The sequence below is a fragment of the Natrix helvetica genome (genome assembly GCF_964273705.1).
Source record: "Natrix helvetica genome assembly, chromosome: 13".
Taxonomy (NCBI): Eukaryota; Metazoa; Chordata; class Lepidosauria; order Squamata; family Natricidae; genus Natrix; species Natrix helvetica.
The window spans coordinates 16,482,982-16,495,206 of record NC_138557.1 but is presented as its reverse complement, the minus strand read 5'-3'; positions in this window follow the sequence as shown (position 1 = coordinate 16,495,206).

Genomic DNA, 12,225 nt, shown 5'->3' with positions numbered 1-12,225 from the left:
TTGAATTTATTTTATATCTGCTTTGTACAGTTCTTTTAACTACATTTTAACCTCCTCCATGTCAATTGTCAACTGTACATATTTAATTTAATTTTATTGTATCCTGTTATATTTTGTATGAACTGTACACCGCCCCGAGTCCCTTGCGGGAGAGGGGGCGGTCTAGAAGCATTAAATATTATTATTATTATTATTATTATTATTATTATTATTATTATTATTATTATTATTATTATTATTATTATTATTATTATTATTATTTATAATTTCTAGCTGCCCTTACTTTATTTGTAGGAAAAAAACACAGGAGAAGTTTTTGGAGGGGAGGGGAAAGCCATAATAAAGAAACGCAGTGATACACAGGAAGTGCACGAAACATTCCAAGCTGTTTGCCCCATCTAACAACTTTTGCACATCTCTGCTTCCTCTGCACCAAAGGTTTGGCAGTTTAGCTGGGAGGGGGAGGGGAATGGAAGATTGGTGGGATCAACTGCTGAAGAAGGAGATCAGGACGTGGCAATTCTATTTGCAACGTTTCTCTCTGGAAGGGGGAATTCCTTGAAAATGGTGGCAACTTTTCCGCCCCTCTGGCACATCACATTTTGTGGAATGGAGCATAAAAATGGAATAATGAGCCTCTCGTTATCACCTCCACTCAAATGCTCTTGGCATAAACATGCTCCAGAATTGGGCCTGAAGAGCAATGGGAGAGAGCAGTGGGGTGGACCACGTCCATCAGCTATTGAAGCATGGATGGCTTGCTTCCAAAAAGCCTTCGGAGAAGGACAGCTGTCACCATTTTAGTCCCAAATGATATAGTTGGCTTTTGTGGCATTGTTTAATGATTGCAATTGAAAATATGTGAGTCAGCTTTTTCAAAGGTAACAACTAATGAAGCCTGAAGGTCTTCCCCAGTGACTCCCTCAAAGCAGGAGACATCTGTTTGGGTAGGACCAGAAAGGGAGGGGGAGGCTGAGACCAGCTTGGGGTAGAGCAAGAAGGATCTGCTCACCTTTCTGCCCAGATATCTGCCATTCCTTCAGCTCTTCTATAGGACAACCTGCTTCCTTCAGAGAACATCCACGGGGATGCGTGGGGCAAAGGAAGGTGCACTCTTAAAACTGAGGTGCTGCTGGCCCGGAGCCAAGACTGCCTTCAAGCCCTACCCAGCTATGAAGCTGACTCACCGAGTGTCTTACTGTGTGAATTTACTGTTTTTCAATCAAAAGTTAGGGAAACAAATGAATGGCCAATGGGAGAACCCCAGTGGGAGTTCAGTGATTGATGAAGTATTATGCGCGGTTGCTCCTACACAGCCCTTCCCACAGCAGGTACCCCAGAAGGTTTGTAGAAGAATTTCAGAGTCAGTTTAATGTCAGGGTTCCAAGTAATAAATCCATCGCAAGCAAGACTCCAAGGCAGGTAGATTCCTCAAAGAATACTTTTATTGGAATTATCATATTGACACATATCTAGTGAAAACCGACTCTGAAGTCTCCTGCGGTTTCCACTTAATTAAAAGTAAAAGTTCTTCTACTTTCTCAAAACAGTCACATGGTCCCATCACAATGCGGACTCGCAGCTGGGTGGCATCACTCCGCCTTCCTCCAACCAGGTGTGAGAATATCCTTAGCTCCCAAGAGAAAACATTTTGTTTTGGCTACAGAATCCCCTCTATCTCGAATTTTCCCTCCCTATCCCTCAGCTCCAGCGTGGTAACACTGCAGCGGTGAAAAATGGCTTCAGCCAGGCCAGCTTCAAGGTTGACAACTTGCTGGTCTCAACTCCAAAGAAGTAAAAGGTATACAAAGCAGTTTCATCAGTTCTCACAATCCCTACTTAAAACTGTTCTGTAGTCACATAAGCTGGAAAGGTGGACACTGTCATAGACTCATAGAGCTGCAGAGCTGGAAGGGTCCACCAAGACCATCTAGTTCAGGGGTGTCCAAACTTGGGAACTTTAAGACTTGTGGACTTCAACTCCCAGAATTCCCCAGCCAGGATGGCTGGCTGGGGAATTCTGGGAGTTGAAGTCCACAAGTCTTAAAGTTCCCATGTTTGGACACCCCTGATCTAGTTCAACTTATCGAAAGGACACACAGTAAACCCTCTTAGAGAAGTGGCTCTCCAGCCTTTTCCTGAAAACCTTCAGAGATGGAGAACCCACCACCACCACCAGAAGTCATCCAGAGCTACCGTTGGTTATGTTATCTCTCTAATCAACATAACTGGATTGTCATTAGCATAACTGGAGGGCATGATTGAGATTAATTCAGATAACTGCAACCAATTAAGAATGTCTGATGGTACACAGCTACCACCTTCTTGAATTTCTTGCTCCAAAATGGATGCACAGTGAGCTAGAAGGCTTTCACACTTCCCTTGCTGTTATAGACCCATTCATCATCTAATTTTGTTTATCTATTATCTTTGGGGGGGGGGAAAGTTTCTTTAAACATTCATCCACTTATGCCAGGAAATCTCTTCTCCTTTGTACGTTTTGTATAGTGCTGGTGGACTATTTTTTGCATATGTGATGGTCTGTTACTGTAGTTTTCCCAGTTTATAGTTTTAATGTTTTCTTCACACAACTGTGTGCCAACTGTTTTCCTGGCTTGTTTGAAAATTCAAAATTCCTTTTTTTTATAAAGTTCAATTTTAATTCTTTTTATCTTATCATTAACATAAAAAGCTGGCATTATAACATTTCAGTTTGCTGTGAGGCATTATTTCCTTCTTAATTCTTCCCCTTTCATCTTTTTCCTCTATTAAAATTGTTTGCATCTTCTCTTTGGATTTTCATTTTATTATTTTGCTGCATAAATTGTCCTCTCATAAAGACTATGCTACCAACCCATGCTGTGCTTATCAAAATTATTGTCAATTTTTTTTCAATTTATTTTCCCAGTCCTCTTTTATTAATTTCATTTGTAGCAAAGCTTCATTTTTATGTTCTAATTGCACTCTGGAACGTTAGAATTGCTACACTATGATCTGAAAATGTCTTCGGCAATATCTCCACTTTACCAATATAAGTAAGAAGTTTTTTAGAAGTCCAAAATATTCTCTATTCTTGCAAAAGACCTGTGTCTTTCAGAAAAATATGCACAGTACATACTTTAGAAACTCCATTTTTATGTTTCCATATATCTACAAGTTCAAAGGTGCCCATCCCTTCAAAAAATATTTTCAGTTACTTACCTTGAGTTAATTCTTTTTACAGAAATTCTGTCTTTTTATGGGCAAATCATCCCATTGATTCTACTACTCCCCAAAATTGAAAACACTAATTTTCATGTGACAAGGCTGTTCATTTTTCCATACACCCTTTGTAGAAGATCGCTTTATTTTCATTTGGAGCATATTATATATCCCAAATCAAAAAGTTGGCATCTTTCCAATTAATTTCAGCTCCTGCATATCTACTATGACCATCATCAGTCGATAACATCAATTTTGGTTGTTATTGTGGGTTTATATACAAAACAATTCCATTTTCCCTTCAGCCGGGCCAATTTGAGAAAAATGGAAAGCCAGGTTTTTTTTTATGAATTCAAAGTTTATGGAGGTTCTCAATCATCCAGGCCAAAGATGCTTTTCCAAAAGGCAACTGGATTTTCTTGGTTTCTTCCCTTGAGAACATTTTGCTCCTCATCCAAGAGGTTTCTTCAGTTGTGAATCAAATATTTTTTGTCATTTTTCTTCATGCATTTCTTATAGACATGTTTTTTCAGATAATGAAATAACGTTTTTCTTTTCGAGGGGGTATTTCCTCCACTTACTGTATATTCCATGTTAGACATTGCTATAAACTTGGAAAAATCTCTGGCTGGAGGACCTAAAATAATGATTTCTTCTTCCGTCTCTTCTCCTTCTTCAGGATTTACTCGCATCTCATCCAGTTCCACTTTAAACTTTTCAAAGAAGTACCCTGGGTCAGAATCTCTGCTACTTAAAATCACTCCTTCCAGTTATCTCAACAAATAGTGTCTTTTTCTGTCTTAGTTTGTCAGTCAAAAAGTATATTCTTTTCTCCTACACAATATTCTGACAGATGTTCTGATAGAATTGTTGACCTTCAGCTCTGTACTAAAAGGTTGGTGCAGGACCTGGTCTCTTGTTTTCTTCTTGATAAAATGCATCCATATTGGTACATTTCTTAACTTTGCATAACTTGTAATAATTCTGTACATTTTGTCCACTTCTGCACCCATATCTTCTTCATCCCATTCCAAAAATGTTACATTCTTAATTCCAGTAATGCTACATTACATAAATATTTTTCAATCTCTTGATTTATGTATCCATTAACAGAATTTCTTTTTTGTCTTTAGTTTGTTTAATCGTTCCAACTCATTTGTATTACAGATTCTTTGTTTTCTAATTAATCTTTTCTTCCATGTTCACACATTTTTCCTCTATTCTCCATTCAAGTTTAGCTGGATCTCTCTTAACAGATGATGTTAATAATACTGTAACATCTTTCCAAATTCTTTTATTTATTTATTTATTTATTTATTATTCGTATTTATAGACCGCCCCCTCTCCCGAAAGGGACTCTTCAAGCATCCTTTCCAAAATCTCTGGCAGAAACCCTTTTTCTGTCATTTGTTAACAATCTTCTCCTTCCTTCTGCGTTTTTTGTGGCTTTCCTAGTAGCAGTCATTCCTGTTTTTTATTTGTAATCTTTTCTGGAGGCTTCTCCATTCCTTCTCTGTATCCTTAACGCTATAGTCCCATTTGACACTTCATGATTTAATAGTCAAATGGTCTTTTCCAATTTTTCTTTATCTTTGTTTAGTAAAACTGACCATTTGTCCTTTCTAGCAAATCTAAACTATCCTCATTCTCAGGTATGCATTATTTATTTATTTAATTCAAAGGTATTTTAAAGTTAATACTTTCCAAATTCAACTGTCCCTTAAGGTAAAAATAAAATTTCCCCTCGCACCTATGCGCTAGTCGTTCCAGACTCTAGGGGGCGGTGCTCATCTCTGTTTCAAAGCCGAAGAGCCAGCGCTGTCTGAAGATGTCACTGTGGTCATGTAGCCAACATGACTCAATGCCGAAGGTGCACGGAACGCTGTTCCCTTCCCACTAAAGGTGGTTCCTATTTCTCTACTTGCATTTTTTACATGCTTTCAAACTGCTAGGTTGGCAGAAGCTGGGACAAGTAACGGGAGCTCCCTTCGTTACGCGGCACTAGGGATTTGAACCACCAAACTGCCGACCTTTCTGATCGACAAGCTCAGCGTCTTAGCCATTGAGCCACCACATCCCTCAACTGTCCCTTAGTTTATTTTAATTTTTCTTAATTCAAACTCTTGGCAGGCCTTTTGCTTTTGATTATTTTTAAATCTGGTAGGTTTTGTATTTTACTTTCAACTATAATCCAGGTTGAAGATACACTCACCAGAGGGTTTAACTGTGCTGATGCTCAGAAGATCCCACTAACTTTTAAAATTCTTGGAACCCAAATACACATTGGAAAGCAAGTATTTGGGCAAACCCAAAGCCCTTGGCAGGCTTCACCGAGGCTGTGAGCCTGATATTCCCTCTGTGGCTCCTGGCTCTCTACTCACCACTCCTCTGCAGGGAGCCTCTCTAGATCCTGCAAGTCTCTTCGGAAGGAGCTGCCTTCTGGAGGAGAAACGGGCAGTCTCATGGCTTCTGAGCACCCCATCAGTAACCTCCACCTTGGCAGCATCTTCACTATTCGGATAGACATCAATCCGCCATTTATTCCACCTGGAAGTCTGCCTAAAAGAGATGTTTCAAAGAATAAAAAGAGCTTTGTTAGGTCTGCTAGGAGCCACTAAGAATCCAAAGAATAAATATGTTTCATGAAAGTTAATAAAATATTAAACAGAGGAAGCAGAACTAGCTATGCCTCTCTTTTTGTGGCAAAAAAATCAACAAAAACAACTACTCAACTTTCACTGGCCCTGGAGTTCTCTTTCACTCAAGGTATTATGATAAATCATTCTAGGAGAACCTATCTAAGATAAGGAGCACAACTGTAAGCTCAGAGAGAACAGGCAGAAAGGATTTGCATTAGATTTGGCTGACTCCAAGTAATAAACTTAACCTGACCTTTCAGACTAAATCAGGAACTGCTCAAAGCACAGCAGGAATGCCCTTGTTTGTTTGTTTATCCAGTTCTGAAGCTGCCTAACTCCTGGGCAAAACTGTGAGTGGCTTAAAATAAGAATGAAAATAATATACATAAGGAAACCAGTGCCCACCAGAAGAACAATGCAGCAAGGCACCCAACTTAGGTGATGGAGACTCTAAGCAGTCTTCCAACATTTGAGGGGCTGGCACAGAGAGGAGGGGGGTCGAGCTATTTTCCAAAGGCCAGACAAGGAATAATGGATGGAAACTGAACAAGGAGAGATTCAACGTGGAAATAAGGAGGAGCTTTCTGACAGTGAGAACAATCAACGAATGGAACAGAAGTTGCAGTCAGACGTTGTGGGAGCTTCATCACTGGAGGCTTTCAAGAAGAGACTGGACTGCCATTTGTCAGAAGTGGTGTAAGGTCTCCTGCTTGAATGGGGGGTTGGACTAGATGACCTCCAAGGTACCTTCCAACTCTGTTAATCTGTAACTGGTAATCCCCTCACATAGCCTGGAAGAACAACCAAACTTTTAGTGAATCCCTAAATGTCATTAGGGTGAGAACCATAAGCCTGCAATAGTGGCAAATATCTGTAGCTTGGGTGTAAGAAGATGGTGAATGTTCATTCTCCGAGCTTGTGATTGGTTTCTGAATGTTTTGTTACCAGGCTAAGTAACATCTTTAGCAGAGTTTAAACTCCACTGAAGATGTTACCTTGCCTGGTAACAAAACATTTGGAAACCAACCCACAAGTTCAGAGAACGAATGTTCACCCACAACCAGAAGCCTCTCAGGAAATGTCCTGCAACAGAGATGTATTGTTAGGGTTCCACAAGAAGACGCTGTTTAATTGACGAAACCCAGAGTTGTCTAAAACAAGAGAATGGTCACTTGTATCAAAAGCTGCTAAGAAATTAAAAAGCATTAGGATGATGAACACATCAACCTAGCCCACCTCCATCAAAAGACATCAACAAGCACAATCTATGCTGATTCCAGGGACGTGCGGTCAGGGGAGGCAGGGGAGGCAGAGCCTCACCTCTCTTCATGAAATAATAGTATATAATATTATATACATCCGTCCGTCCGCGCCCGGGAGCTGCGGAGGCAGAAATGTTGTCGGCGCTCCTGGATGACGAAGCCACGAAAGCGACTGGGGAATGACGAGAACCTTCCTGCCTCTGCTGGACTTCGCGCGCTCCTCGCGACTGCAATATATGTCCAGAAGCGGCTTTTGTGGCTAATGGGGTTTGGGCTTCCAGCCCAACAGCCCCTGCCACTTCTGGACGTCTATTGCAGTCGCGAGGAGCGTGCAAAGTCCAGCAGAGGCAGGAAGGTTCTCGTCGTTCCCCAGTCACTTTCGAGGACTGCAGAGCGCGAGTCGGCGGAGCACGCTCAGGAAGGCGGGGAATGGGATCACGTGTGCTGGAGGCTGAGGCAGCCTCAGCCTCCAGCACACGTGGTCCCATTCCCCGCCTTCCTGATGACGTCACCAGCCAATTTGAAATTTCTTGCACTTCTGGAACTTCTCTATGTCATGTCCCAAACCTACCTACCAACCTCCCTCCCTCCCTCCCTCCCTCCCTCTCTCCCTCCCTTTCTTCCTTGCAATATTTCATCCACCCTAAACCAGAAAACTCCTTTAACACAATCTGCAACATACAACATCTTTGTAATAAAGATTCTACCTGGTCAGTATTAAGTTTTTTGTTTAAACTAATTTCTTTTTCTAAGTGGCTTGTTCTGCCCTGTCGCTGCTTTTTACAGACTTCAGCATATGTCACCACCTCTAGACAACAGGTAGAGAGATGACACTTTAAGAGGCAGAAATATTAAGCACAATCTACCATTTCATTTCTCTGTTCCATTGAGGGTGAAAAGATCTGAAATGATCTCCATCTCACATTTTCAGGACTTCACAAATGTTATTTCTTTCTCGCCTCATGCTCTCTTTGCATCAAGTGTTGGAAGTGCTTTGAAAAACCAGTTGAGGTATCAGAAGACAGGAAAGCAGCACAGCAATCCCATGGCGTGGTTAAAAAAATGGATATTTTTAAAAGAGAAAAAAAACTTCTTTCTATCAATCTCATTTCATTGTGGGAATGGGTTGACACAGCATAGGTCAGGGGCATCAAACCCGATTTCATTGAGAGCCGCATTAGGGTTGTGTTTGAACTTGGGGGGGGGGGGGCAGGATGGGGATGGCCAGCTGGACGTTACTGGTGTCAGGGGTGCCTGGGGTGGCCAGAGAAAACGGGCTCCTGAGCTTTCTTTTTGGCTGCGACGGCCTCCTGCAACCCTCTGCCAATGACAACTCTGTTTTCACTGCCAGAGGCACTGTGGGTTGGTCCTTCACTGTTTCCAGGACAGACCCGTGGGCGAGATCTAAGTATTGTATTTTTCGGCGTATAAGATGCACCAAGATTTTGAAGAGGTAAATGTAAAAAAAAAAGTTTTTGCACTCTGCAGGCCTCGCAAACCCTCTGCACGCCTCATTTTTTGTGAGAAATGGTGCTTGCAGAGAGTTTGGGAGGCTTGTAGAGTGCTCCTGGGGGATCAGGAGGGCAAAAACGAGCAAAAAATGGTCCGTGTTTTGCTCATTTTTGCCCTCCCCAGCCCCAGGAGCACTTTGCAGGCCTCCCAAACCCACTGCACCTCCATTTTTGTGAAGGGGGCGGGGTTTGGGAGGCCAAAAATGCTGCATTCAGTGTATAAGATGCACCCAGATTTTCACCCTCTTTTTGGAGGACAAAAGGTGCATCTTATATTTGGAAAAATATGGTACCCCATGGTCTGGATCCAGCCTGCAAGCCTTGAGTTTGATACCCCTGGCATAGATCGATTGCAGCCACGGAATATCTCCCAGAGAATGATGTCTACTGAACAGCTGGCTTTTCTGGGCTTCAGGAAGTCCATAGCAAAGCAGGGCTGCCTCTATTCCTAGAAATCCACGAGAACAGAAGACCTGCAGCTACACAAACACTTTCCGCACCAGCGATGCCTCCTCCCAGAAGCAAGTCATGAATCAGCCACTCCACAAAAGCCAGGATCAAAATCTGAAAGGGTCTCCATAGTTGGAATGTAGTAAACTTGGCAAAATTCACCAGAGATCAAAGGAAAATCCTGGAATTGAAACGATACCATTCAAAAATAAACCGTAGAAGAATTGCTCGGGATAAACATGAGTTGGGGTGGAATCTTTTGCCATTCTGAAGTTCTGGGTGAGTCAGCAATATGGCACAGCTGCTGAAGAAGCTGATTTTTGTGTGTTAGCTATAGTATTTTTATCCCATATTTCAGATGATTAATTTCTCTCAAATTGGCTCTCTTCAATTAACCGAGAGAAGTGCTGCCCTCATGCTTACAAAATAAGAACAGGTAGACAATGGGAGGAGCAGAAGAGGGAAGGGAAGGAACACAGGCAGTTATAAACTGGAGATGTTTTCTACCTTCGGGGAAATAGACTCAATCATGCTGGGGCTCCTCCTGCAATCCAAGGAGTAGCAACAGAACTGTGCACTTTTGCACAAGGGGAACATTTTCAAGAGAAATGTCCTTCTAAACCCATGAAACCAAATCTCTGATTGGTGGAGTTAGAGGGGACCAAAGAGATTGTCTTCTTCCAGCTGCTGCTCAGAGCAGAATCCACTAGAACCCTGATGGTGAACCTATGACAGGCGTGCCAGAGGTGACACGCAGAGCCCTCTCTGCTGGCATATGTGCCGTCACCCCAGGTCGGATCTCCGTGGCGTTTCTTTCGTGAGCTTCTGTTTCCCTGCAAACGATGAAACAGAAGCTCGCGAAAGAAAAAGATCTGACCTGCTGCTGCGCTGCCAGTGTTGGGATGCCCCACTTTCTGCCGGCCGGCTGGTCTTCAGGTCTCTGCCATGCATGCACACGCATGTCTGCACACACACGTGTGTGCATGTTCGTACTTGCACTCATTAACCCTTTCAGTTTAGGTATGCATGCATGCAGTTTGGGCATTTGGTGGCTAAAAGGTTCGCCATCACTGCACTAGAAGGTCTGTCCCCAAAGAGGACCCAGCCTCTCTTGAGACCCTCTGCAGAAGACTCATCACGAAGCAGCTTCTTCCACTGACCGAGATCGTCTTTCTCTCTCTTAATTTAATCTCCCCTCTTCTCCCCAGAAAGCTTCCCTTTAGTTTTGGCTGATAACTCTGACTCTTCCCTTCCCTGTCACTGCCACTTTTAAGGCTTCGGTAAGGCCATTCTTGGAATATTGCGTCCAATTTTGCTCACCACAATATAAAAAAGATATTGAGGAGATGCAGAGGAGAGCAACAAAGGTGGTTGGGGGCCTGGAGGCTAAAACATATAAAGGGCATTTGCAGGGAGTGGGTATGGCTTGTCTGGTGAAAAGAAGGACTAGCAGAGACATGATAGCAGACTTCCAATATTTGAGGGGCTGCTACAAAGAAGGGGGAGTCAACCTATTTTCCAAACCACTAGAAGGAAAGACAAGAAATAATGGATGGCCATACCCTAATCAAGGAGAGAAGCAACCTAGAACTAAGGAGACATTTCCTGACAGTGAGAACAATTAACCCGCGGAAACTGTGGGAGCTTCATCACTGGAGGCTTTCAAGAAGAGACTGGACAGCCATTTGTCTGAAATGGTCTAGGATCTCCTGCTAGTTCCAGAAGACTTAGAAGACCTCCAAGGTCCCTCCCAACTCTGTTATTCTGCCTCCCACCCCCTCTCCACAATGAACTAAATTGTCATTAGCTCCACCTGCAGCTGCCATTGGGGGAGTGAAAGGCTTTTTCCAAGACCTGGGCCCTAATTGCTTCTCCCTGGGAACTGCTTCTCTTTCTGGAATTGCCTGTTTCCTTGGGGCACTGGGGCTCCCCAAGGTCTTGTGTGAATATATGTGTCAGGGTTCCAAATAGCATCCAAAAGTGAATCAGAGTCCGAGGCAAAGGATTGCTCAAAGTTCCAATTTATTAAGAGAGCCATGTTGGCACATCTGGGAAAATCTGAATCTGAAAGGTTCCCGGTTTTCTCCACCCAGTTGAAAGTTCAAGATCTTGCCCCCCCCCACACCCACAAGTCCATCCCATGGTCCAATCTCCCACTGCCATGCTGGCAGTTCCACCCATCCAGTTCCGGTCAGGTGCAGAGGTGCAAAGACAAAGGATGACCTTGGCTTTCTAGAAAGAATTTTGTTATGGCTACATATCATCTAACTCCATAAAATCTCCTCTCCCATTTTCCCACAATAGAAAAGACATAGTAGAATAATAGAAAGTGTGGCAGGCCAAAAACCCAAAAGAAAAGATGGCTGCAGGCCTGACAATATGGCTATGTGGGCCCTTGACATGTGAGCAGTGGAGTTAAGTGGTATGTTTTAATAAAAATGCCATCAGATTGACAGAGTTATGTTTTATTCCTTTCTTGATCAACTTTAGTAGGCCAACATTTTTCACACCACTGCAGATGTTTCTGTTGAATTTCCCACTGTAACTCTTTGCTTTTCTTGGTCCATCTCCATCAGCCGACAGTTCCTCTGGGGTGACGAGAATGTGTCACCTTATGTAAAGTTCAATTTGCAGGGCACCCCTCACAGCTGGTTAAAGGTATTGTATAGATAAACAGAGTAAAAATCATGGTAAACCTCCACATTAGGAGAAAATCTGAAAGAACAGATAATCTTAATCATTTTAATCAGAGCATCTCAGCAGGGTATACTTTACTCCTGCTTAATCCCAGTCTCCCCATAGTGGCCAATTCTTCTTCACGTGAGTTCAAGCAGGGACTGGAGAACTGTCTGCCTTGAGACACAGCAGCAGCCAGGCACTTCCAGGGAGGGATGGAGAAGGAAAGCGGGATGAGCCTTGGGGGGCAAAAATCAGCAAGAACCTGGCGTGGATACCAGGTTCAATGTAGAGGTTTTTTGATTCTGGACAGCCACTTGTCTGAAATGGTATAGGGCTGTGATGGCAAACAGTGGTGGCACACAGAGCCCTCTCTGTGAGCACATGCGCCATCACCAGCTGCTTGCTGGTTTCCAGTGCATGCATGCGTGCCAGCCAGCTGATCTTCGTGCATGCCAGAGCCCCAGAAACACGAAGACTGGTGTG